Here is a 26,024-nt window from a genome sequence, read left to right as displayed (position 1 = left end):
GGATAACCTGGAGAGGGTCCAGAGAAGGGCCACTCGTATGGTTAAGGGCCTGCAGACCAAGCCCTACGAGGAGAGACTAGAGAAACTGGATCTTTTCAGCCTCAGCAAGAGAAGGTTGAGAGGCGACCTTGTGGCTGCCTATAAGTTCATCACGGGGGCACAGAAGGGAATTGGTGAGTATTTATTCACCAAGGCGCCCCCAGGGGTTACAAGAAATAATGGCCATAAGCTAGCAGAGAGCAGATTTAGATTGGACATTAGGAAGAACTTCTTCACAGTTAGAGTGGCCAGGGTCTGGAACGGGCTCCCAAGGGAGGTGGTGCTCTCCCCTACCCTGGGGGTCTTCAAGAGAAGGTTAGATGAGCATCTAGCTGGGGTCATCTAGACCCAGCACTCTTTCCTGCTAATGCAGGGGGTCGGACTCGATGATCTATTGAGGTCCCTTCCGACCCTAACATCTATGAATCTATGAATCTATGAGTAGCCCCACCATGTTCCCCACCAGGCCCTCTAATAAGATGAAATTTACAGTCATACCTAGGACCCATAATATCACATAGGTTGCAGAAAAACTGAAGTAACATTTTTTTCCATTGCTTAATAGCCTTATGCTACAAGCATTTGTCCAGGGTCTTAGGCCACACTCTGCTACTATGTATTTGAATTGGGATATTTGAATCTAAACCTCTCAATAGCCAGAAATGAGCTCTAACTACTAGGCCATGGACTAGGATTACCACGATGACCCACACATTGAGGCTGGTTCATTGTACATCAAGAGAAGAAGAAATGCAGGGCCAGAAAAAGGGTAAGGCAAAGGGAGATGGTGGTGTAATTCAGTGAGGTGGACACTGCCCTACATGGGCGACTGGTGCCTCCTAATACTGGGACCAGCAGTCGATCGCCGACTGGGGGCGGTCCCCCAGCGGCTGATCGCCCCTGCTGGTGGAAGTGCTGGCAGTAAAACTGGAAGTGCCACCAGTGCTTCTTTCAGGGGGGCCACAGCCAATCTCAGGGGGTGCACGTGCACCCATGTGCACCCTCTATACATCTCCAATGCTTCCCTGAAAGGGACAGGATTTCAGGTTCTGCCTCCTGCTCTAATGTCATCTATTCATACTGTCTAATGCTGATTACATGTGGAAACAACCTGATGGAGATAGGAGCAGGGCGGGAACCATGAAGTAGGGCTTGGTGGTTAGGATCATCATAGAACCTAACAAAGATAAATGGAATTCTCAGAAGGGCATGACAAGTTGTATCGCGATGGAAGTTAGGATCTAAAATCTAAGTAAGTGGCCCAAAGTGCCCCTTATGCTAATTTTAGCTATATAAGTGCTACCTAAATAAAAGTGGAGCTGGACTGGACTTTAGTGACCAGATCAGAATCAAGTGGAAGCCCGAGTACACCTAACACTATTTAGCTTAAATACATTATGTCAATGGCCTTTTTCAATAAACTTAGTATTAGCATTTCACATTTGAATACCTGTAGCAAATATATTACCTAATATCTACTAGAGCCAAATTAAAAAAAAAAAATCATCCATTTGAAAGGCTTAAATAAAAATATTTTGTAAAAAATAATGAATCAAGATGGCTACTTGAAATATTTACTCAAGTTTTCTCTTTGTCTCTTGCATGTAGTTTGTTATAGATTTAATACTAAAGGGCATGGGAGAGGGCTACTGTTCTGTTGATTTGACAGAGGAGTGGAAAAGGCATCAGAGTTTGTGGCCAATGGAATGTGCCTGAGAAGAATTGAATCCTCGTTAGGTTCCACAACTAATGAGTCACGTTGTCTCTGTTACTTATTCCATAGGGATTGTTTTCTGCAGACAGTAACCCACTTCATTTAATTCAGTGACAATGCTTAACGTTTGTCATGTGCAAGTCTTTATGAGATGGGGCCCGCAGTGGGGACACTAAACATTAATACTATGCTTTCTTTTTATCATTTTCTGTATAGTTAGAAAACATCTGTATATAAATAAAACAAAGCATCTGTCTCCCTCTCTTTCTAATGGCCAAATCCATCAGGCTGAGGAAAATATTTGCAGCAACGTTGACATAAATTTTACTTGACTAAGGAAGAATAAGGATGGAAAAACTTGCTCCTCTAATTCAGAAAAAAACCCCCAACATAAGAAAACTGTTAAAAATTTTAAACATCAGTTGCTGAACTAGAATCCACTATATTTGACTAAAACTGATATAACTCCTATGTAACTTCTGATACAACCAATTTTATATAACTGCTAACTCTCTTCACCATGGAATTTTGCATCCACATAGACTTAGCTATTAAAATATATTTATAGGATAAATAAAGTCATCAAATAAAACTACAGTATTTAGATGTATCAACAAGTCTGTAAAATATTGCAGTAAAAAGATTACATGATTTGCTTGGTGGGACGGTGTAACTGAACTTTGTCTTGAATGCTTAGAGAGATAAGGGAGGCTTGAATGCTTAGAGGGATAAGGGAGGGCTCAGTGGGGTGTGAGGAGAGTGGCGAAGGGTCAGGGGGCTGGAGCTTGATGGGGATGAGACTACACAGGTTACAGTGGATTCATGGGGGCTGTGAGGTTCCAGGGTAGGACTCAGTGTGCTGTGAGGGGGATGATGGGGTCTCATGGGTTTGGGGCACAATGACGTGGGGTTGAGCATTAGGATATGTGGGACAATGGGAGACAGAGTGGAGCCTGTGGGCATTTGAGGTGGCAGGGGCTATGCATAAAGGAGCCATGGTGGAGTGCTGATTCGTGTGTGTGAGTGCAGGGAGAAGTTTTGTTCATGGTCAGGCTGAGGTTAGCAGCTGTGTCCCTCAAACAGGTACCTGTCAGACCTCTACAGACTCAGTTATATTTGCTTTTGCTTGGATCATAAACTGAATAATATAGTTATGGGCCCCTAATACATTAGTAAAGCTTCCAGTTTCTTTTTAATTGGAGAAAAAGGTGTGGTGTATTATGGGATGCTGGACCACACCACCCACACCCCTTTTTTAAGATCCTAGATATGCCTCTGTGGTGCAGGTTAGGGTGCTATGCCTTGTGGTTATGTGAAAGGATTGGTCGTGTAATTTCAGTAATATGTTAGATAAGGATTTGTGTAGGATGATTTGGATAGGGATGATCTTGCTTCATGTGGGGAGTTGGAGTAGCCCTCCAGATGTCTCTTCCGTTCCTACTTTTCTGTAAGTCTGTGCTTAGGACTTGTAGTTTGCCACCCTTGCTTTTCAAAAGCTGTATGAACTGATCTTATTTAAGCAGAGTTTCTTCTTCCAAGCACTTTGCTAATCATCTCAAATATGTTTTCAAGTAGATCCTTAAATTGATAACATGCTTTATAATTATAGACCTTTTAAAATAGAAGTATGATCATACCTCTTGTAAATGATTCATGCATGGGGCTTTCACTGATGCAACTCTATTTTCCTTGTGGGCAGAATGGAAATAACTTGATGATGTTAAAAGATAAAAGGTATATTTTCTCCATGTGAATAATGACCTAAAGGTGCTGAGTATTGAAGGAGGTGGGAAATGTTGCATGTGAAATATGCTATTTAAGTTGAACAGTATGTTCTATTAACTTGGCCTTGAGGGAGGGGACAGTTGATAAAGATAGTGAGTCAACTATATATTTTTGTTTAACTCCACTGAAGGGAAGAATATAATCTTTTAAAGGAGAAAGATTTGGGCAGAGATTGAAGACAAAATATGGGTAACAGTATGCAATGCCTTAATAAGTACAATCACTCCATGCAACTCAGGGCCTTTCAAAATAATACAGTATTTGGGCATTACAATTCAGCAATTGTAATGTCTCAACAACTTCCCTTGTGTGGGTGCATTTACTGACAAAACAATTCTGGCAATTTCTCAAGTCTTTATGGCCATTGATGTCTGTCAGTCTGGTTGCATGAGTTTGAGCTGTTTTTTAAGACCTACACAGAAGGCTGCGCACTACTGTCCCAGGTGTCAGTGGGCATGGATGGATCCAGGATTTTGAAAGGAGTGGAGCAAATGGCATGGTACATCATTACATCTAATGCAACACTCATTTTTCTCCAGTTAAAAAGAAACGAGAAGCTTTACTAATATCAAGGGTCCCAGGGCTATAGTATTGAGTTTAAGTTTAAAGAAAAAACAAATATAACTTTCTGGGAGTGTGCATTAATATTGCTATATAATATATTATGTATAAAAACACAAACTAGGCAAAAATTAATCAAAGCAGATTAGTCCTGCTTTGTTTCATTAGTCCTGTCATTGTTAGAATTAAATGTGCATTTTTTTCAGATTCATAAAACAATACTTAGCCTTTTGGGGCATCTTGGCAGTGCATCTAATGCTTCACTGAAAGTTATTTCCACACCTGAGTTAATGTTCACTTAAGTTAAGGTTTCCACACCTTAATTAATGTTTTTAACTAGAGTTTAAAAAGTCTGCAGAGCTGTGAAATAGGAGCTATGTTACCAGGAACAGCTAACAGGCAGCAGAATTACAAAAGGAAGGATAACTTGGAACATCCAGACCATTAAAAGGGAGAGAAGGTCATTAACACATATGGAATGAAGAGTAGAAGGAAGGAATCAGTTAGATTGAGCCACGAAGTCAATTGACTCCCTCACTGCTGCCTGAATAGAAATGCTGCTGCCACAGTCAGGCAGTTGGTTTTCAATTTTGGGTGGAGCAAAAATCAAAGTGGGGAGTGCAGTGCAACCCTACCACTGTACCCCCTCCAGATCTGCCTCTGTCAGTAGGTACCTCGTCATTCAGACTGGAAATCAAATGTGTTGCATGTGATGCTTGCCAACTTACTTTCTTGAGTGTTGTAGGCTATAGAAACGGGCGTACCTTAACTATGCTTTAATGGCCTATTGTGCTTAAGTGGATTTTTCACTTGAGTCTGACTTTCTAGTAAGGAGCTGGTATGGGTAGTCTTGTTGATCATAACCATTTCCAGTGATGAACAAAGACCAGGTGTCCATACTGATTCTCTTAATCTAATATCAGCTTCTTTTGTTGCCACATGTAAATTAAGGTGTCAATCTTAATCTTTTAAGGAAAGTGAGGATTTTTGGGTGCTATCTTTTATTGGACCAACTGTATTAATTGTGAGAGATCTTAGATAAGGTCTTGGGTACAAAGTATTTTGGGTCTTGGGTAGCTAAAGAATTGTTGCTCTGTTTTCCTAACATTTGTGGACATTCAAGCTTAGAGATTTGTATATCATGAGCTGAAACCCAGATCTACTCATTTAGGAGCCTTTAATCCTGAATTTATCTTCACAGTATTGCTTGTACCATATATATTATGCACCAAGGGTGATGAACTATGATCCTGAACATCAGGGACGTTCCATATATGGGCAATAGCATTAGAGCTGACAACCGCTAAAAAGGTACAAAAGCAAGGTGACTTTACTATGGCTTATTTCCATTACTGCCCTCCATTACCCTCAAGTTCAAGTGCATCCTACCTATAGTCTGGAGAATACATATTTCTGTCATATAACCTGGACAACCCCCAGGTTGCTGTTTGTTTCTAAGTGCATTAAGCATGTGTGGTCCTAAGTGCCTGTTTGTTAAGTAAACTGGCACAGTGGGCTTGCATACTCTCAGCCTGCTGGAATTTAACTGTATATAGAGCTCTACCTTTTTTGACACTCTGAATTTATAGTTCACTTCTTCTAGCACACTGAGGTGAAAGACAGCAAAGGCAATCAGATACACTGTGTGCTGACAGACATGCCGGCCCCCTTACATAAAGCACGATGAGTTAGAGCACCCTTTCTTCCCCCTGACCCAACCAATGTTCGCTGTTGGGTTGGGGGAGGACAGGGGGGAATCAAGCTTGCCTGCAGCTGAGGAACCACCCCTGTCCCTCAGCCCTGTCCCCCACACCTCCATGGCTCTCTGCAAGAGGGGAGTGGGGATGGGGAGGGAGAGTGAGCTGCTGGCTGGGGTTTGCCCAGCCTGAGCTGGAGGCAGCAGGGTGGGAGAAGTCTCCAATCCACCTGCCCCCATCCAGCTTAGGCTGCCTCCCTTCCTGTGGACAGGCCCAGAGGCAGGGCTGGGCTGCATCAACCTAGTCCCAATCATGCAACAGATTAACCCTAGACCCTAGGGAACACAAGTTTCCTAAGGTTCTTTGAAGTGGAGTACTTTTATCTGAGCCCTCACTTGATGAGGGTTAATCGATTGCGCGATTGGCCATTTAAAAAATGCTCTGAAGCTCTGTGTGTGTGTCACGGCATGCTTGTAGAACGCTTTCAGGGGGCTGACTGAGCAACATATGTGACTTTGGTCTGCATTCTATAAAAAGGAGCATCATTTGTTCCCTTTCTTGCTCAAGCTTCCTTTATCTGCAAGTCCTTCTCAGTTCTTCTGAGCTTCTAAGGCAGTTGTGATCAACCTTTGGACTGTTGACTGAATCTGGCCTGCAGGGCTGTGTCATCCAGCCTGCATGGCTTTCCACGTGCCTGGAAATTTGGCAACAGGGAAGTGGTGGCAGTGTTAATTGCCATGGCTTTCAGAGTGGTGGCAATTAATGTTGCCACTGCTCCCCTGCCACCAAATTTCCAGGCGTGTGGGGAGCCCTGCAGGCTGGATGACATGGTCTTGCCTGCTTACGTTTTTCTGGATCTGGCCAGAGACCAGCCCTGTTTGAGACCAGAAGGTGGAGCACCACTGCTCTAAGACCTACTCTAAGCTACAGTTGGTGCATTTGAATATTTGCGGTCATATTCCTTGTTTCACCAACATAATTTAATGTGTGCACACTTGAAGTCCCTTTGCTGAAACAGAACCCTCCAATCTACCAGTGAAGTTACTCCACTACTTTTGCTGCTCAGTGGCTGGCTGAAGATGCTTTCAGCTGGCTGCTACAATACAGAGTACACTTCAAGCTCTGGCCACACAGTTGTGATAGAAGAGACACGCAGAGCTATTAGAAGCACATGGGTGAGCATGTGCTTGGGTCTCTGGGCAATGGCAGAAAAATCTAAGGGAAAGAAATAACTCAGGGCTTTGTGGCTTTTAAAATCCAGTGTTGACATCTGACTACTTTTATCTGTTTACTTGACCTCTTTGATTTGCTTGCCGATTTTATCCACTTCAGTTGTTAGCTTCTTCAGACAAACTCAGTACTACTGCTTTCCCTAGGCTTCAGCTATCTCATTGTTCCCTATGCTGCCTTTTGAATGGGAACCATTGAAATGTAATGAGCCCATATTGTTCCTCATCTCAGAGATATGGACTCAGTTTTATAGCAAATAGTGGCTTTCATACATTGTGGTGCTGTGAGGTGTAAGATATAGCAGTTCTTTCACATCAACTAGATATTCCCAAATTATCTAGTTGCCTTTTTAAACATATTTAATGTCTTCCATTCCTACATTGGCTATGCAGTCAGGAGACAGATCACGCACTGCCTCTCCCTGCTATACCTCAGGACATCCAGGCAACAAGTCAAGGGTATTCTCCAAGCCCTAACCTACCCACATCTGGGCATGGCATCCAGGACAGCTAGTTTGATGGGCACTGCAACCTGTAAATGGAAATGCAACTAACACTCTGTATATCATTATCTTTAAATATATAAAAGGTAGGAAAGTTACTATCATGTTTGTAACTTTTGTTACATTTCTGTTAGTCTTAATAGCATTGAGTGAACTAATGTAAACTGAGATAATGTTTTTCTCTTTGTGTTTTCCTCTAGATACCATCCAGATACCATCTATGACAATGAATAAGGGTTTGGCTTGGACAAGAAAATATTTCAGTAAGCCTGCTGCCCAACAGCTTTGCTTCATATCCTTTGCTCACTTCCTTTCACTCAGGTTCTCTGGAATTACACTACTCCCTTGTGGCAAAAGGGCAGTTAGTGAATTAGAGGCAAACAGAGATTAAATACATCCTTTAGGGGTGGTTAATTATGCATGTTTTTGTTGATGGCCCTTGTTTTTCATTGTTAGTTCAGCATCAAGGACAGATGAAAATGCACTTTTGACTAGGACTGGCCCCAGTAATTGAAGTACATTTTGGCCCATTTTCTATTGTCTTTTTGTCATAGATAGATGCATGAGTGCCTATAGTTGTGATACAGGAAGGGACAGATGGTGAAGCCATGCATCTGTGTATACTGTTTTTCACAGGCCTGTACAGGTAAAAGCCAGAGAGGGCAACAGGTAAAACCAGAGATGCCACCTTTCTCCTCTGGAATTTGATGTGCCTTACGCAGACTTCCTGTTTTTCTAACAGCCTCAGTTTCTAGATGTGCGCAGTTAGGAAGGCCTCTGCTCTCATTTAAAAAGAAAACAAGTCCCTTGCATCCCTTGCCCTCGCCTAATAAAAACTTGAAAGTGAACAAGCTGCACTCGAGAGACTTCAAAACAAGATGGTAAAAGGCTCTCACGATATTTAAATCAAGCCTCTGGTTTCGAGGGGCTACAGCTACACTTACGAGCTGGCAGTCCTGACAAAACAGTCACGCTGTCTCCTCGCCCTCCAGGCAGGACCTTTCACCATCCTGTCTAGAAGTCCCTCACCTGTAGCACCTGTTTGCTTTCAAGCCCAGGAGCGCCTCAGCTGCAAGTCAAGCCCCTGTCTGGCCCTAGGGTGTGGTAACCAGAGCCATCCGGGGGCTTGACTGACTAAGGATTTCCCTCCTCCAGCTTGCAAGGCTTTTAGAGCAAAGCTGTTGGCACACCTGGGCCAGACCCCTACCCCTGCCCTCCAGACAGCAAAGCCAACTCTCCCTGGAGCTGGCTGCTCTTTGCTGTCCATGTGGCAGGGCTCCTCGGGGGGTCTTCCCCCGAATCCAGTCTGAGGAGCGATTTGGGTAATGGGTAGTGCATGGGGAACCCCCCCCCCCGCCCCTTCACGGGTCCCCGCCCCGTCCCCCCTCGAGCCAATGGCGGTGCCGCGCCGGGGCTGAGGGGTGGCCCCGCCCCGCCCCGCCCCGCCCCGCGCGGAGCCCGAGCGCACTCATCTGGGCGCGGGAGCGGAGTGCCCTCCGCAGCCTGCCCGGGAGCACTCGCCTAACCCGGCCCGCACCAGGTGAGCGGGGATGCCCTACGGCTGCCGCCTCGCTGGGGCCGGGCTGTGGGGCATCCCCAAATGCCAAGCTCGGCTTTAGCTGCTTCCTTTTTTATGCGGGGATTCGGCTTTGGCCAGTGTAATAAGAGGGAAGTGCAGGAGGGAAGAGGAGCCTCTCTGTTCCGACTTTCATCGTGGGGCGAGAGCCGGGGGGGGAGTTTGTCTGTGAAAGGCAGGTGCAGGCTTCAGGACCGGCCTGTACCCGAGTCTGTGGATCCTAGAAACTCCTACACGTGCAGCCAGTTTTCTTCTTTAGAGCCTCATGAGGAAGGTGGCAGGGATAGGGCACTGGTCTTCTGTGAGGAAAGCTGTGGATTTGTATTGATTTATTTTAGCAGAGAATTGGGAACAGAATGCCTTAGGCATAGGTTTTTTCCAGCCGCAGCAGCTACACGTGCGCTTGGGTCAGGCAAGCATAATGTATTGGGCCACGAGGAAACGGTGGCTAGAGACAGCATCATGTAAAAGAAGGACTCTGTCTGAGCTGTCACAGTTAAATGCTTGTTCTTGTGAGTGCTGCTTCCTGTCCTGGAGGTGAAAGCAATTTCCACTTCTGTGCAAACATAACAATGACGCTTCTTTGGTGGGTAGCTGCTGAGCACAGGAATGCAGAAACTGCACTGGTATTCCGGTGGCAAATTTGCATCCTCAAAGCACTGTAGGATGTAAACTCCTGGAAGAGCGTTTTAGGCTCAACATTAGGAAAACTTTTCTTCACAGCCAGGGTGACTGGACTGTGGAATAAGTTCCCTTCAGAGGTGGTGTAATCGCCTACCTTGGAAATCTTGAAGAGGAAACTGGTCAGTCACCTTGCTGGGGTCACCTGGCTCCAGTTTATCTTTCCTGCCTGGTGGAGGGGGCTGGACCCAATGATCTTCTGAGGTCCCTTCCAGCCTTACAATCTGTGAACTTTGCTCCTCTTGCTCTGCAAACTATTCAGTATGAGAGAGTGTTTCCGCTGGCTACATCTGGTTTGTAGTGCCTAAGTGTACTTGATAGTGCTTTACAGACTGAAAAAAAAAATCTAGTCCCTTAACCAGATGGCTTGTTGGGAGAACTCCCAGCAGACCTGCTCCTTTGTTCTTACAAGGTGTAGTTTTTCAATCAACCCAGGGTTTAAGAGATCAATCACCACTTTACTAGGAGTTCTTGGGACCTGGGGTTTGATATACTTGCTTTGAGGTCTTGCCAAAAATTTCATTTGTTTCTTTTCTGTTAAGTATAAAAATAGAAACAGGCAAATGGTTTAAGTCTGTGCTCAGATGTGTGACACTAAATTAAAGAACAGGCATGCATCCAATGATAACAGATTGAGCTGCAGAGAGCAGTTAAATATGCAGTGCTAAATATTCTTTTATGAAAGGTAAGGTATGATTTTTTTTTTTTAATGTACATATAAACTGGATTTAGAGGCTTACAGAAGCCCAGGTTATGACATCCTTGGTACTCATGATGAATGTCATCCTGCCTTCTGACCTTATTCCAGGAATATTTCTATTGATTTGAATGGGAACACTCCACAAGGGAGGTATTCTTTAGTGCAAGGGAGGTTATTTTGCCTTCAAGTCTTTAGTTACTTCATTTTTATGCTAGTTTATGTGATGGGATGTGACTTCTCCTCTTTGCAAGTGCAAATGCATATAAAGTCTAAGCACTGTGATAGAAAACCTCATGGAGAACATCTGATTTTTGCAGCATCTGGACTATACAGCCCAGTCTGTATACCAGACCAGTAAATTATCTTTTTAGATGCATCTTAGAAATCTGAATTGTGCTTTTGAAGGAACTGTGTTAAGTACATCCAGTGTAGTTCTCTTTACTGCAAAGGCATTGTCCTGTCAAAATGAGAACTATCATGTCTGTAATGTACAGCAGTAACTAGGAGGACAAGAAGCATTGCCTTACTGTTAAACCAGCGAGTGGCTTGTTCAGCCCTGCATTCTGTTGGAAACAGTAGCCAGGAACAGATGTTTCAGAAAAGGGTGCAATAAACCTGGAAGTGGGAAGTTATGACCCTTTCAATGGGGAGAGTGTTCTTTCTGTGTAACTCCTTGCCTCCAGTAATATCCTGTGACAATAAGTCCCCAGGTCATGGAATGTAGAGGCCATTCCTATCTCTCTCTTTTTTTTTTTTTTTCTTCGCCTTAAACTCAAAAAATTAAGTTTTAATTGAGTGTCCTCATTCTTTTTGTGTTCTAAGACCACATTCAGGCACTTCCTTACCCTACCTGCTATGTACCATTTATCATGTTGTATATATGACTGTGTCATCTCTTATTCACCCTTTACTTTGAAGTAAATAACAATGTCTCTTTCTCCTTAGATTTTCCATACTTTTCATCATTCAGGCACCAGCTTCCACAAACCTTCTTTGTGTTGTATCTTTTTTGTTGGGAGCAACAAGAGCTGAACACAGTATTCCAGAGATGAAATATCACTTACATATTCTGATGTTTTCCATGTGCTCCATCTCATTCCATACATGCATCTTAGTATTTTGTTTGTTTTTTACCTTTGTAACATACCATTTAAAAATTTCTTCACCACACTGTCTGTAGCAGGGGAGGGCAATTAGTTTGGGTGGTGGGCTGCTTATCAAATGTTGGCAAGCTACATGGGTAGTCCTGCCCCTTGACAGCTGCCCCGCCCCCTGGTTGCCACCTTGGGACCAGAAGTCCTGCCCCTTAACCTCTGACCTTCAGCACCAGGAGTCCCTCCCCTTGCTGCTCTCTCCCCCCCACCCCCCATTCCCCTTTTGGGAGGGGGGTTGTCATAACGAGAGAGAACCTGAATCATACACTAGAAGTCAAACACCTACTATAATATATTTTAATTTTATTATAAAAAAATTTGTCATGACTTGTGATTGTGTACTGTATATAGAAGGGATTGCATAATAACTCAAAAATAAAGTTTCATTTTTTATAGTGTGTGTGTGTAGGGTGGGGTTGGGTGTGGGAGTGGGGGGAGTTGTGAGAGGGTGTGGCTGTGTAGGGAGCATAGGGTATGTTGGGTGTATGTATATGTGGATGAGGGTTGTGAGGGAGAGTGGGGGTATAGGGACTCACAGTGGGGAAGCCCCATGCTGGACTCTGCAGGGAAGCAGGGGGCAGGTCTCCCTCCGCTCCCCACAGAGTATAGGGACCTGCGCAGCAGGGAGCGGGGGAAGCAGCAGGCTCCAGTGCGGGGCTTCCTCCACTGTGAGTCCTGGACTGCAGGTGCACGGTGCGTGGCACAGAGCCCTGGCAATGGAGGCAGCCAGGCAGGTTCCGCTTCCTCCCCCTGTGCAGCACTGGCCAGAGCCAGGCCTGGGCTGGGGACAAGTACTCTGACCTCCCTGCCTGCTGATGCTACCAGGCAGTGGGGGTTGCATACTATGAGGGGAGTGTGTGTCCCACCTTCACACCCATGCCCTGCCCATCTGAGCTCAGTGCTTCCACTGCCCCTCTGGGTGCAGGCTCCATGCTATGCTCCTGCTTCTGTCCAGCTGCAACTCCAGCCCCACCACTTCCCTACCTGCTGCCCCAAGTGCACAGGTTCCAGGTGCAGCAGGAGCCCTGCCCAGAAGCTGGCTGGCTGGGCAGAGCCATTCTGTCCAAGAGGTTGGGAATGATGCCAAATACAGTATGTTGGGGGGTTGTACATGTGGGCACCTTGCTCCCACCCTTGTGGGTGGAAGGACTGGGCGGGGTGCAATTTATTGTGGGGTGCCATGGGCCAGATGAAAGTGCCCGGTGAGCCAGATCCAGCCTGCAGGCTGTATTTTGCCCACTTCTGGTCTACAGTGATGTCCAGGCTTTAATCTTAGCTCATTAATTTAGAGCCCATTAGAAGGAATAATTTGAAATATTCCTATATCCTAAAGTCCATTGCTTTCATTTGGTCACATTGATTTCAGTCTGTCCTCATGTTGCTTGTTCATCTAACTCAGGGGTGGGCAATTATTTCAGGCGGAGGGCCGCTTACTGAGTTTTGGCAAGCCATCGAGGGCCGCATGACAGGCAGCCAGGGGCAGATAAATATTAATTTTCTAAATTTTTTTAGTGTCCCTGCGGGCCGGATAGAATGGCCTGGCGGGCCGCATTTTGCCCACCTCTGATCTAACTTTGAAGTTCCCTTAAGTTTTCTTAAGTTTGAGACTTAAATTAATTGTATTGGTTAAGAATGAAATCTGCTTAACTTACATAACACTTAGGCGTATAAGTTCTACAAAGGTAGACTTATGAGAAATCAAGAGTGAAGGCAAATCGAAGATCAAATTTCCAGGCAGCATGCAATGCAGCAAGTTTATACTGGTTGCACAGTTTGGAGACCACAGAAAGTATAAATATGAATCTATGGCCTAACTTGCAGTTGCAGACCATTGAAGTAGCTTGATGTTGGACTGGATGACCTGTTGAGGTTTGAAGTGGTGGCCATTGCTGTTCAACCACAATAAAACCTAGGATGGGGGGAAAGGTCACTTAAGTACTTACTGTCCTGTGACAGGAGCATGTGATGTGTTTTAAATAGCTTCAGTTGGAGCTGAACCCTGGGAGATATATGTGCAGTTTCATTTCGAAACTGGTCTGGTCTTGGCACTGAGCAATATATTTTACCAAGCAAAACTGCACTGGCAGGGGTGTGGACAAAATGATCTATTGCAGGGGTAGGCAACACGTGACTCATGGGCTGGATCCAGGTGATCAAAAGATTGTATCTAACTTGGGGTGGGTCTCTTGGCCATGCCTGACCCAGGTGTTGGGGGCAGCCCAGGCTGTGGTGTGTGCCCAGGCTGGGGCCATGTGGCAGTTGGACTCCACTTCCCAGCAGCCCTGGCAGTGGTAGCTCCTTTCAGCTGCTGTTGCTAGTGCTGCTGCTGCCAGAGCCAGCCCACTGCCCAGGCACCCTGGACCCTCTGCCCTACACCCACCACTGTGGGGCACTGGGTGTAGTGGGTGAGTGGACAGACAGGGTTTCCATGGAGACTGGCCTGAGACCGGTGTGGGAAGGGCATGCTTGGCTGGGTGGATGGGATGGAGGTGTGGGCAGGTGGGGAGGAGCAGGATGGGGAGGCGGGGCCAGGGCCTGGATGGCAGGGCAGTGACAGCATGGGGCTGGGGTCTGGGGCAGAGCCACAGTCTGCTGCTGACACATCACTATGGCAGGCGCCATTCCACGGGCCATGGCATGTGGGGAGCAGATCACAGCTCTGCCCCATTCCTTGGCCCTGCGCTGTCACCACCTCCATGATACTGGCCCCACCCCCAGCCCCAGCTCCATCCTCCTGTCCTGCTGCTCCCCACCCACCCGCAGCCCTATCCCACATACCTACACGAGCGCACCCTGTCCACAGGGTTCCCGGGCCAGTTTCCATGGAGACCTCAGGCCTGGGACTGGTATTGATGGGTGGTAAGCATGAGGGGCTGCGGCATGGGGCAGAGCCATAATCTGCTCTCAGGTCTAGTAATCTACCACTTGGGGATGGGTGCTGACCTTGTCTGGTGTGGTGCTGGTGGGGGTGCTGATCTGGCCCTCAACAGCACACCAAAACTCCCTAAGTGGCCCTTCAGTCCAAATAATTGTCCACCCTGATCTACAGTTCTTCCATCTCTAATTCCTATGAAACAGGACTGCTGTGAGAGATGCACAGGAAACCTTTCTTTCTAAGTAAGTAAGTATTAATCTGCATAGGTATTGGCATAAAGTATGTTGATTGGTCTAGCTTTCCAGGGTTGATGTCAAGCACCCTGTTGGTGACTAATGACCAATTAGAAATGAAAGAGCTGAGCTGTGTTGATGGTATTGAGTAATCAAATGAGTGGAAATAAAATGTTACAAAACAAATAAATGTCAACTTTCTGGAGTTTTATGCAATTTTAAATCCTTAAAATGCACAAGCTCATTGTGGGTTATTCTGTAATAAGACAAGTTTTAAATCATGTAAAAATATTAAAGGACAGTTAAAAAAAAATGTTTTGGCATTGGAGTGGTCTTGGCACTTAACTATAAATCTCATACAATTTAAAACAGACACAGAATGCAGGGAAATTATTTCTGTGGTCTCATAAGAAATTTAACTCATGTTAATGTGAGTCCTAGTTTTAAAATTTTACTTTGAATTTTCTCTTGGTTGGAAAAATGAACGCCATTATTAGTAACTAGAAAAATTGTGTTTCTGCTATTCAACAGGATTTTTTTGATAAGGTGACCCTGAGTATCTCTGAGGTTACAGTTATACAGCTGTATTGTGACAGTTCCAAGAAGCCACTTGACTATGATGATTTGGCTCTGTCTGTATGTTAACATGCAGCAAGCAAGTCTTGTTTGCTAATATCTTTTACTGGACCACTTGTATTGTTGGGAGAGAGATTAGGTATACTTCTGGGTAGAAAAAGGCCCTTCTTTAGGTCTGGGAAAGAAACAGAGATAACCTAAGCTAAATCCAGTTACGTTGTCATGAGCCATAAAACTGTATTAACTCCATGGCTTTTAGTGTCCAGTAAAATAATGTAATTTTGTTCCCAGGCTTGTCTTCTGAAAGCAGTGTGGTGGCTTCCATTCAGTATGAGAAGGGTGAAGTCAGAGATGAAGTGGTTGTTCTGTGAAAAGTGTACTTCACATGATTGGCTACTTCTGTCCTTTATCGTTTTTCTGTGAGAATTCATTTTGGAGTGTTGTGGTGCTTTCATTTCACTCGTGTAACTTCCATGAGGACATCTAGTGTAATGGATGCGATGTATCATGCTTCGTGATCGATACATGTTGGATCCACAGATTTTATGTTTTTGCTGTGGGTTATGTTGACAATGGAGATGTGTCATAGTTTCATAGTTGGTAGGGTCAGAAGGGACCTGAGCTGATCATCAAGTCTGACCCCCTGCCATGGCAGGAAAAAGTACTGGGGTCAAATGACCCCAGCAAGGTGTTCGTCTAACCTCCTCTTAAAGACGCCCAGGGTAGGAGCCACCACTTTGCTTGGAATTTGGTTCCATATCCTAGCCTCCCTGACTGAAGTAGCTCCTCCTGATGTCTAGTCCAAATCTACCCTCTGCCAGCTTGTGACCGTTATTTCTAGTCACTCCTGGTAGTGCTCGGGGGAACAGGGACTCCCCCAATGCCTGCTGGTCCCCTCTGACTAGTTTGTAACAGGCCACTAGATCCCCACTCAGCCTTCTCTTGGGGAGGCTGAACAGGTTCAGGTCCCTTAGCCTCTCCTCGTAGGGCCTGCCCTGCTGGCCCCTGATCATGTGAGTGGCCCTCCTCTGGACCCGCTCCAAGTTGTCCACATCCCTCCTGAAGTGCGGCGCCCAGAACTGGACGCAGTACTCCAACTGCGGCCTGACCAGTGCTGCACAGAAGGGGAGGATCACCTCCTTGGACCTGCTTGAGATGCATCTGTGGATGCGTGACAAGGTGTAGTTGGCCTTCCTGACTGAGTCCCCACACTGCCGGCCCATGTTCATTTTGGCATCAATAATGATTCCAAGATCCTTTTCTTCCTCTGCGCTGACGAGAAGGGAGTTTCCTGAGCCTGTAGGTATGCTGCTGGTTCTTCCTCCCCAGGTGCAGCACCTTGCACTTGTCAGTGTTGTAACCCATCCTGTTCTCATCTGCCCACCCTTGTACCCTGTCTAGGTCCGATTGCAGCCTATTCCTCCCTTCTAGCATGCCTACTTCTCCCCACATCTTAGTGTCAGCAGCAAATTTGAACAAGGTGCTTTTTACCCCCTTGTCCAAGTCACTGATGAAGATGTTGAACAGTGAGGGACCGAGGCCTGGGGGACCCCACCCCTCCAGGTTGAAAATGACCCATCCACCACCACTCTCTGGGTGTGGCCCTCCAGCCAGTTAGTGACCCATTTGACTGTGTAGGTGTCGACGCCACAGTCCCCTAGTTTTTTAATGAGAACGAGGTGAGAGACAGTGTCGAAGGCCTTCCTAAATTCCAGAAAGACTATGTCCACTGCTACACCTGCATCTAAGGACTTTGTGACCTGGTCATAGAAGGACACCAGGTTGGTGCAACAAGACCTGCCTCTAATGAACCCATGTTGGTTGCCCCTAAGCATAACCTCCCCTGCTGGCCCCTCGTGGACATGCACCAGGATAATTCTCTCAAAAAACTTACCCAGGATTGAGGTAAGACTGACTGGCCTATAGTTTCCTGGGTCCTCCTTTCTCCCTTTTTTGAAAATGGGAACCACATTGGTCCTTTTCCAGTCCTCTGGCATCACACCAGAGCACCACGAGTGCTCATAAAGCCATGTCAAGGGTTCTGCAGTGACCTCTGCTAATTCCCTCAGCACTCTGGGGTGGAGATCGTCAGGACCAGCTGATTTAAATATGTCCAGTCCATCAAGAAGTTCCCTGACTAGATCCTCACTGACCCTAGGCCGGAGTGCATGTCCCCTGGGGCCTGAGGGGGTCCCAGTGGGCGGGCTGATCTGGTCCCTGCTCAGGAAAATGGAGGCAAAAAAATTGTGTCAGCAGATTTTGTATTTGCTTAGGCAGGGTCTTGCTCTGTTTGGTGTCTGTTGTACAACAGGGAGTTGGCTCCTGGTGCCAAGCTTGGCAAAGCTGGGGGTTGTCTGAAAGCTGTGAACTTGGAATGGAATATTTAGGAATGTTTTTGTCTTAAGTGTAAACCTCTTTAATTATAGCTTGTAAGTATTTGACCCTTTTTATATTTGGCATGGTAAAAGATAATATGAAATCAATCTTTGCTACTTGCCTAAGTCCTGTATAAGTGGTGCTATCCTACAGACCTACAGGTGTTGGATAATGCAAGCCAGATGATACGGCCCTGCCCTTAGGGTTGGGCTGGCACATGGCTTGATTGGGCTGGTGTGTGGCTGGATTCGGTGCACTGGCCTTGTGCTGGATCCAGCCCCATGCTGGATTGACCCACAGACTGACCTTGCACACGGGATCCTGCCTGCAACCCCAATGGCTGAGTACCACTGTACAGCTGGCTACAGCATCAGTGCAACTTTTATTTTGACCTGCAACTTGATTTTAACTTGGAAGTTGACTATATAATTCAGGGATGACAGATGAATTAATAACTTAAACAGAACAGTCAAGAGTTGTATCATCTGGCATTATAAACCAATGATGGTGAATTTCAGGGAGGGTAAAGAACAGGGGGTAGATCACTCTGGATTAGTGATTCTCAACCAGGGTTTTCAAAAGTGCCAAGCAACGTTAACAATGTTAGGTGTGCAAATATGAATTGCAAGATAAACCCAGAGATTCTGTGTAGAAATCCTACACCGCTAGTACAGGACATATTCTGACTTCTTGTGTTCTTTCTGAGTTCTTTACAACAGGAGAAGTTTCTCTATTATATTTCTGTAGTCAAAAAATGAATGGAAATAAGAGCTGGCATCTTCCGAAGAATGAAGAGTGCCTTGTCTAAAGAGGGTGAGAACAACTGGTTTAGGCATACCCTGTTTAATGTTTTCCCTCTAAAGTATCCACCTCTACCACTGTCAGAGAGAGGATACTAGGTTAGATGGACCATTGTTCTGACCTAATATGGCACTTAGGTCCTTGACATTTGTTGATGTCTCTGGATGTGTGTGAGCATAAGGCCTTTTTGGTAGAGGGGCGCAGACTAGGCCAAATGCTTGAACTGGACTTTTTTCCTTCAGAAAATATTCTTCTTCTTTCCTTTAGATTACCTAAGGTCCCCTTTAGATCTTCTGGTGTGATATGGCAGGAGGTGTGATTGTGTGAATCATGCTTCAGATCCTATCCCACCTTTATTGCCAATATAGAGGGAGTCTGGGGATTGCCAATTTGGGTTCCCCCTGAACTCTCAAATAAAAAGCTCCTGCAGCTGTGAGTCCCATAGTTGATTGGGACTTCTAGCCATGCCAGCACCTAATGCCTGTTGGGACCGAGAGTCCTGAAGCTGTGGACTCTCGGTCCTAGTGGCAGCCCCAAGGACTCTAGGTCCTGGCAGCTGTGGGACTCTTGGTCTTGGCATCTGTGGAGTGCTGCCCAAAAGGAAAGTCCAAAGCTGCAGGAGTCTTGGTCCTGGTGGTTGTGGGATGCCACCAGGAGGCAGAGCTCACAGCTGTGGGACTCTTGTTGCCAGCAGCTGTGGGGCACCACTGGGAGGGAGAGTCCCATCACCTATGAGACTCCCAGGCCCAGCTGGACATGGTGCACCCTGTGGCTGGGAGTTCAGTCAGCTGATGGAGCTCCCAGATACAGAAGCAGATCCTGCTACATGGGCAAATTTAAAGTTGAATAGCAACCAGCTATAACGTTTACACATTTTCAAGGTCTACATAGCTGGTTGAGCCTCTTAATGGCATGATAAGTACTTTGAATGTGTAGCTGGTCTCAACTAAAGGCTCAATTAACTAGCTAATTGCACAATACTTGTAACATGTACAGGGGCCCCTAGATAACCATTGTTTATTCAGGCTTTTTTATAAAGGTTCACCAATACATCGGTCCATATTGGATCAACACTGATTAAAAGGAAAAATGACATTATCGGCAGTTGGCTTTTTTTGGCTGATATGGCTGATAATGTTGCTGATAAATACTGCATCCATGTGCATAGCCACAGCATGAACGTGGCCAGCCCAGCAGCTTTGAGAGCAGTGTCCGGCAGGTAAGTCTTTTTGGGTGGAAGGGCCACGGGGTGTACATAGTACTCCAGTTGGTGGGACCAAGAGTTCCAGATGTGACCTCACCAGTGCTGAATAGAGGATAGTAATTACTTCCCTTGATCTGCTGCCAGCGATATCCATAAAATCTCAAGGCGTTGTGATTAAAAATTGTTCTAGCTTGCTTAATGATCATTATACACAATGCACTAGATACGTTAAAAAATTCTGAATGGTCTTGAAGGCATGGTAACAATTCTTAAAGCTTTCCTTCATTTATTTTCCAAATTACTTTGATAACAATTTGTACTTTCTTTCCTAACTCTGAAACAGAGTTATTTCCAAAAGTTTTATCTTAAATCTCTAGTTTTGCGTGGTTTTTACTTTGTATTCTTCAGATGCATATGTGAAGACTGTTTGACACGCGTTGTTGTGTTTTTATAGCTGGCAAAACAACAGAGAAGCTCTTAATTCTTTAGTGAGCATTGGTAAGTTTTAGTAGAAAATGGAAGAGGCAGCAAAAGTCCTACTAATTGGGGGTACTAAGCACCTATTAGCTTCTATTGCCCTCAGTAGACATTGTAAAAGCTTTGCCCCTTGTGATTTTAATTTCATAGTTTTACATCATCTAATGAGAAGAGATCAGCATTTCATGTTCTAGTTACAAAAAATAGATACAAATCAAATATTCAGGATCAGCATAAAGTCTTGCACGTGGACCTGTTGGACAAGTTGAGTAGCACAAAGATAACTGCATACTATTTCACCCTACTGATAGAGATAGCTGAGATCACGCCACTTGACCACATAGTAGCATGATAACTTCAAGCAAGGCCTGTAGTGTGTATTATAGTGATAACATGCTTCCTGGGTAAGATGTAGGTAGTGATTTGTTTAAAACTAATTAGCTTTTTGAAGTTGAATTTCTAAAACATATCTAGCAGCATACCAGTTATTTAGGCTTTCCACACATTAGCAGTTCTTTTTCACAGCCCTTAACTGCAGGTACCTTGCAGTCTCCTGGGTCATTCACCTACAGCTACCGCCCTGCCCTGAGGTATGAGTAACTTGTCTTCTTAGCTGTGGCTAAGTGTAGTTGTTTGGAGACATAAAATGACTGTCCTTAATATCAGCTGTCTCTTCAGTTCACCGTGTTCTGTCCTATTTGCTTTTATGAATATAACACCAGTAATATCCCTTATCCCCATCTTAAGGAGAGAAAACAGAGTTAAAAAAGAGTTGGGAGATAACAGCTTTTAAAATGCAACTATAATATTTGAAGTCAAAGATTGTATATGGGTGTGCCAATTCATATAGTGGGTGGGTAATTTATGCAAAGCCTGAGGTGTTTATGTATGCTGTATACATACATTCAGATAATCTTGGAGAATTCTCCCAGGTTCTTTTCCTGATAGAAAAAAATTATCTGGAGATGCCTGAACAAACATTTGAATGCTGAGCCCCTGTAGAGTAGACAGCTTGCAGTGCTGATGCCGAAGAGTCGGGGCATCTCTGTGCACATATCTCAACCTGCTCTGCAGACTCTCTCAGTCTCCCTGGAGACAGAATACAGCAATGCATAGGGAAGCCCTGATTCATAGATTCATAGATGTTAGGGTTGGAACGGACCTCAATAAATCATCGAGTCCGACCCCCTGCATAGGCAGGAAAGAGTGCTGGGTTTAGATGACTCCAGCTAGATGCCTATCTAACCTTCTCTTGAAGACCCCCAGGGTAGGGGAGAGCATTACCTCCCTTGGGAGCCCATTCCAGACTTTGGCCACTCTAACTGTGAAGAAGTTCTTCCTAATGTCTAGTCTAAATCTGCTCTCTGCTAGCTTATGGCCATTATTTCCTGTAACCCCCTGGGGCACCTTGGTGAGTAAAACCTCACCAATTCCCTTCTGTGCCCCCATGATGAACTTATAGGCAGCCGCAAGGTCGCCTCTCAACCTTCTCTTGTGGAGGCTGAAGAGGTCCAGGTGCCCTAGTCTCTTCTCGTAGTGCTTGGCCTGCAAGCCCTTAACCATACGAGTGGCCCTTCTCTGGACCCTCTGCAGGTGATCCACATCCCTCTTGAAGTGCAGCGCCCAAAATTGCACGCAGTATTCCAACTGTGGTCTGACCAGCGCCCAATAGAGGGGAAGTATCACCTCCTTGGATCTGTTCGTCATGCATCTGCTGATGCATGATAAAGTGCCATTAGCTTTTCTGATGACTTTGTCACACTGCCGACTCATGTTCATCTTGGAGTCCACTAGGACTCCAAGATGCCTTTCCGCTTCCGTGCCACCAAGCAGGCCATTTCCTAGGCAGTAGGTATGCTGGACATTTTTCCTCCCTAGGTGCAGCACTTTGCATTTCTCCTTGTTGAACTGCATTCTGTTGTTTTCTGCCCACTTGTCCAACCTGTCCAGGTCTGCTAGTAGTTGTTCCCTGCCCTCCGGTGTGTCCACTTCTCCCCATAGCTTTGTGTCATCCGCAAACTTGAACAGAGTACACTTCACTCCCTCGTCCAAGTCACTGATGAAGATATTGAAGAGTATCGGTCCAAGGACCGAGCCCTGCGGGACCCCACTGCCCACACCCTTCCAGGTCGATACTGACCCATCCACTACGACTTTCTGGGTATGACCCTCTAGCCAATTCGCCACCCACCGGACTGTGTAGTCATCCAAGTCACAGCCTCTTAACTTGTTTACCAGTATGGTGTGGGATACCGTATCGAAGGGCTTCCTGAAGTCTAAGTAAATGATGTCAACCCCTACTCCTGCGTCCAGGTGTTTTGTAACCTGGTCATAAAAAGAGACTAGATTAGTCAGGCATGATCTACCTGCTACAAACCCGTGCTGGTTTCCCCTCAGCATAATTTTTCTTGCCGGGCTCTCACAAATGTGAGCGTTGATAATTTTTCCAAAGACTTTGCCAAGGATGGAGGTGAGACTGACTGGCCTATAGTTGCCTGGGTCCTCCTTCCTCCCCTTCTTGAAAATGGGGACCACATTGGCCCTTTTCCAGTCCTCCGGGACCTGGCCCGTGCACCACGAGTGTTCAAATATTCCCGCCAGTGGCTGTGCAATGACATCAGCCAGTGCCTTCAGTATCCTCGGTTGGAGCTCATCCAGGCCTGCCGACTTAAACACATCCGGTTCCTCCAAGTGACTCTGCACCATCTCGGGGTCTATGCTTGGTAGTCTGGCGCCCTGCTGCTGCCTCTCTACAATCCCAGTGAGAGACTTGTCATGCCCCTCACTTAGGAACACTGAGGCAAAGAACTCATTGAGGAGTTCAGCCTTGTCCCCCCCTGTCTGTCACCAATTGCTTATGCCCATTTAGTAGAGGTCCTATTCCACCTTGGGCCTTCCTTTTACTCCCTATATATCTAAAAAACAATCTTTTGTTATCCTTAACTTGGGATGCCATCCTCAGCTCCATGGTAGCTTTGGCCTGTCTAACTGCTTCCCTACAAGCACGAGCAGGGGAGGTATACTCCTCTTTAGTAATCTCTCTCCATTTCCACTTTTTATATGCTCCCCTTTTAGCCCATAGGCTGCTCTGGATTTCTCTGGTCAGCCAAGTAAGCCTCTTGGCTTCTTTTCCCCCTTTTTCCCCGCATCGGGATTGTCTCCCTCTGTGCCCGAAGGATCATTTCCTTAAGGCACAGCCACCCTTCCTGGGCTCCCAGTTTTGTTCAATATTTTCATCAATGACCTGGAAGATAGGACGGAGTGCACCCTCAGCAAGTTTGCAAATAACACCAAGCTGAGGAGAGTAGTGGATATTCTGGAGGGTAGGCCTAGGATTCAGAGAGACCTCAACAAATTGCAAAGATTGGACAAAAAGTAATCTCATGAAGTCAATAAGGACAAGTGCAAAGTGCTCCACTTAGGATGGAACAATCTCCTGCACCAGTACAGACTGGGGACTGACTGGCTAAACAGCAGTTGTGCAGAAAAGGACCTGTGGGTTACAGCGGACAATAAGCTGAATATAGCTTTGGCCTGTCTAACTGCCTCCCTACAGGCACGAGTAGAGGAGGTATACTCCTCTTTGGTAATCTCTCCCCGTTTCCACTTTTTATATGCCCCCCTTTTAGCCCGTAGGCTGCTCTGGATTTCTCTGGTCAGCCAAGGAAGCCTCTTGGTTGACCTAGACTGCTCAGGGTCAGCCTATGACTCCCTACAGCACAATGTGGGATTGTGAAGCGAGGATTATGCAGCAATTTGCTCACCTGGAGCAGCAGAGTGCAGCAAGCACCATGCTGACTCCTTGGGCGGTGCGGCAGGGGGTGAGGAGGGAGGAAGCAAAGCAGCCTGGTATACTGAAGGACTGTGCTATGGCTTCTTGTAGAATACTGAGACCTGTAAAGGGAGATTATCAAAGAAATATGTTCAAGTTAGATGCTCACATTTCATTGAAAAAAAGTTTTCTTAACTTTTCAGTGGGTGTTGGACTCCTGTGCTATACTTGTAAGTGAGATATGGAAAATCTCTTTCTTGGAGAGAGTGAGAATCCAGTGGCAAACCTAGACAAAAAAAAAATGGAAACAGCTGTTGTGAAAGTGTTGTTTTCTCTATTGTCAGCTCACAACAAGAAAAGAAAAAGCAAAACTAGAAAGATAAGTACATCCTGATTTCTGTACAGAGTCAGTTAAAGACACCAAGGAAAAAAAATCTAGACGCCAAACTAAATGCATCCTTCCTGGAATAAAGTTTCACAAATCACTGAAAGTTATAGAACTCTGATAAAATGTTTCCAGATCCAAGATTTATTAGTACCATGTGACAGTTGGGACCTTACAGTAAAACTGAAAATAGGTAGATAAGTAGCCTCTTGCTTTTTAATCACAAGGGGGGAAAAATGAAGAAAGTTTGCTGAATAGTGATAATCATTTTTTAAGAAGCAAACAGTAGAGTTTTATGTTTTGCTCCCTAATGAATTTGCAGTGAATAGACAGAGGAATGTAATTGTCTGTTTCTTCTTATTCTGAGCCCAATGTGAAAAGCATTCCCCCCCACCCCGGTCTTGGTGTGTTCATGACTCAGCTTCTGAAACAAGAGTTGCAATCTGTGCCAGAGTAGGAAGTTGGGGTGCAGATGATTTAATTAAGGAGATCAGAACATGGAGGACAGCTGAACCTAATTTTTAGAAGTGCGTGGCTGTCTCCTAGGATGGCTGTTTGTTTTAGGAAAGACCTATTCTCTATTTCCTGAGTAATTCCTGCAAATGGATGTCTTTTTGTGGGCTTCAAATGCAAAACTAACCGTTGTTTAAATAAGCAGCCAAGAAGAACCAAGGTCCTAAATCTACTCTTGCATCGCCTTGTTTCTTCTCTGAATAAGTCATCTTTCCTTATGAGAGATTTCCTTTGTAAAGGAAAGTCGAGTCTCCTGCTTTGAAAAGGACATTCAGAATTGAGTTTTGGCAGTGCTGCATTTTTATACAATGCCTGTTAGAGACTACATTAGACTACTGCTGCTGGTGATAAAATACTGTTTTTAGCCTGTGCCTGTGGAAACACTCCTGTTTCCTTTAACTAAACACTATATAGTAGTGAGTACTTGGTTGTCATTTTTCATATACCTAGCTCTATATAGAAAAGGCACCAAACACAACTGACCTGGAAGCTGTCCAGTATAATGCATTGCAGAGCATCATGAGCCAATTTTTCAAAGAATCACTCCTCTTCCTGGAGCCTTGCTTAAAACTAGATAAAGTTCACTATTGGAGTTTCTAGGGAAGTGATTCTCAACTGGGTTGCTATGGCAGCCTGGGGTGCCATGAGAGCCTTCTAAGGATTTGACAGTGCTGGTGCCACTGCTGCTGTCACTGCTGCTGCTGCTTCTGCTCTTGCTGTGGCCACCAGGGCTAGGGACAGAAGTTACATACAAACTGCTTTACGTGATCGGAAACCAGTTTAAGCCTGTAACAGAACAGAAATTTGGTGCACATAAACCACTTTCAAAATGGCTGAAACTAGTTTAAGATAAATCTGACTGTATGTAGTATCAGACTTAACTGTTGTAGGTCAAACTGGTTTATGGAACTTTTGTCCCCTTCCTGGTTTAACTTAAATCACAGTCCCCCAGTATTTCAGGATGCTTTGTAGCCCTAAGCTGGCCTGTGCTATCTGTTCCAGCAGAGCAAGGTTGGCTCTGCCCCTCTGCTCCATAACTGGAGCACTACCACTGCTCTGGCTAGCTGAGATGGGGTAGGGAAGGGAAACCTGGCTGCCAACCACATCCAGGGTCTGCCTGGTGGGAGCAGAGAAGATGGCATGGCCAGACCGTGGGGTGATGGGGGTTTAAGC

General features: G+C 45.5%; 2 protein-coding genes across 15 annotated transcripts in view; both read left to right on the top strand.

Annotated features, from left to right (window-relative positions):
• The window catches only part of LOC102563837 (collagen alpha-1(IX) chain), a 142,786-nt gene extending 130,749 nt beyond the window's left edge, over nucleotides 1–12,037 (top strand). For all 14 annotated transcript variants that reach the window (XM_059730621.1, XM_059730600.1, XM_059730624.1 and 11 more), the window contains 2 exons: nucleotides 7,729–7,791; nucleotides 11,431–12,037. The gene's annotated coding sequence lies outside the window, so the exon portion shown is untranslated. The remainder of the gene's footprint in view (nucleotides 1–7,728; nucleotides 7,792–11,430) is intronic.
• Nucleotides 8,967–26,024, top strand: part of COL21A1 (collagen type XXI alpha 1 chain) — a 236,612-nt gene continuing 219,554 nt past the window's right edge. Inside the window, exon 1 of the mRNA XM_019496944.2 lies at nucleotides 8,967–9,068. The gene's annotated coding sequence lies outside the window, so the exon portion shown is untranslated. The remainder of the gene's footprint in view (nucleotides 9,069–26,024) is intronic.

The sequence above is a fragment of the Alligator mississippiensis genome, chromosome 1, assembly GCF_030867095.1.
Source record: "Alligator mississippiensis isolate rAllMis1 chromosome 1, rAllMis1, whole genome shotgun sequence".
Classification (NCBI taxonomy): domain Eukaryota; kingdom Metazoa; phylum Chordata; order Crocodylia; family Alligatoridae; genus Alligator; species Alligator mississippiensis.
Note: the sequence above shows the minus strand (reverse complement) of the source record. Positions and strands in the feature narration are given on the sequence as shown.